This window comes from Adiantum capillus-veneris, chromosome 10 (assembly GCF_014529385.1).
Source record: "Adiantum capillus-veneris isolate H3 chromosome 10, ASM1452938v2, whole genome shotgun sequence".
Classification (NCBI taxonomy): Eukaryota; Viridiplantae; Streptophyta; class Polypodiopsida; order Polypodiales; family Pteridaceae; genus Adiantum; species Adiantum capillus-veneris.
This window is the reverse complement of record NC_140940.1, coordinates 1,444,849-1,446,776: the sequence shown is the minus strand read 5'-3', so window position 1 is coordinate 1,446,776 and position 1,928 is coordinate 1,444,849. Positions and strand designations below refer to the sequence as shown.

The 1,928-nt window shown below is 40.5% G+C and overlaps 1 pseudogene; it reads right to left on the bottom strand.

The window, feature by feature from the left end:
• Positions 1-270: 270 nt before the first annotated feature.
• Positions 271-1,064, bottom strand: LOC147448362 (clavaminate synthase-like protein At3g21360 pseudogene; annotated as a pseudogene).
• Positions 1,065-1,928: the final 864 nt, after the last annotated feature.

Sequence of the window (1,928 nt, the reverse complement as noted above, 5' to 3'; positions counted from 1 at the left end):
ATAACCAATCCTATGGGAATGGCATTCATATTGCCTATTGTTATCATCACAATGACCACGATGTCTATCACCATTTATCGAATGGCAATCACTTTGGATATTACAACCCTTAGTTGCATATAGGAAATGATGGTTACTAAACAGTGTTGGCAACAAAGGCGTGCATGAACAAAAGGCGGCATTGGCAGCGTGGCAATGAATAGAACAAATGCTATGCATTGGCAGACATATAAAACTTGAAGATTCCCATTTCAATACTAAGACTGTCCCTCAATTTGACAGAAAAGCAAGCACTCTCCCAGTTGCTTTAAAAGGTCTCCGAGCATATTGGACTTCAATGTTGTCTAAGATTAAGACATCCCTAGAATCGCCCAGATTGCCACGAAATCACAACACTCTCCTCTTGAAGCATTGCCAAACAACCCAATATTATCTCCTTGGGAAATGGAAACCCATTCGCAAAGGTGATTGTATTATTTTGATCATTGCGGGCATCATGTCACCCTATTTATGCAACCACCATGCTATTGAACCATACTTTTTTGCCTCTTCTCTTGTCCAACTTGATTGCTAGAAGTGAGCGTTATATGTCCTTGGTTTGGAAAGTAGATTGCCATCCTCGACCAATTGCATAAGTGGCATCATCACCCTCTCCCAATATTCTAACATACACCAGACCACACTTTTCTAGCTTATCCAAAAACTCAAGATATGCATTCTTTCATAGACTAAATGGCCCAGAATAATAGGTGTCTCCCCATCATTAGCAGGCTTTGCTTCACAAAAAAATAACATTCTAGAGGGGATTTTCTGGTTGGAGGGAGACTCGTTTGAGACAAAAATGTGACCGATCACATTGGTGAGGGGGGCAGCACTGCCACATAAGGTAGTTTAGGGTGACCAAATGCCCCCCACGGCTCTTCAATTTCTTGCAGGTAGGTGTCCCTGACCGATGACTACTTTCCCCATGTGGTAATGCCTAAATTCAGGCCTCCATAATAGAGTAGAAAGATAAGAGAGAGTGTGAGAGACCTTTCTACATCAGCTTGCAAGATAGTGAGCATGTTTACAAAATCACATTAGCCCTAGACTAACCATCTCAACATGTATTTTTTTGCACATATCTTTGAGATGCAAACATAAGGAGATTACAATGGAGCACTCACTTTGCCTCCTCTTAACAAAACCTTGAGCTTCCTCACCGGTCTTGTGCTCAACATATCATACAATAGATGCATTCCAACATACAACATCCTAAACATGAACATCATCTGTGTGAATGCATCATAGGTGTGCATGATCCACAACCAAAGCATTGGAACACTCAATTTGCCTCCTCTTAACAAAACTCTTGATCTTCCTTTGTTTTGTGTTGGGCATATAATGCAATAGATGCATTCCAACATACAACATTCTAAACATGAAGATCATCCGTGTGAATGCACCATAGGTGTGCATGAAGATCATCTTTTTGAATGCACCATAGGTTTTTATGAAGATCATTTGTGCCAATACACCATAGGTGTGCATGTCAACCAAAGCATTGCTAAGCAAAACTTGTTTTCCGGAATCCTTGGCTACAATGGAACCACTAATTGGTTTGGCCATGTCAGCTTCTCAAGATGCAAGCATAGGAGATTGCATTTGGAGTGAAGCCTTTGCTTCGCATCTTATGTAAAAATTCAAATGCTTTTGTGCCCTGCCTATGATGGTGCATGCCTTGCACAATGAGTACATTATAGGAGATGAAAATTCCGACCACAAAAAGAACAACCATGTAAGTGTAAAGTGTATTGTTCATTGATGCAATTGTATAGTTCCCCCTGATGTTATTAGTGTACTTTGGTCCTCATCTAGAAGATTTGAGTGACTAAATGCATGGAGGATGTTGAATAGAAGTGATCACATCTAGAGTGTTGATCTTCTGT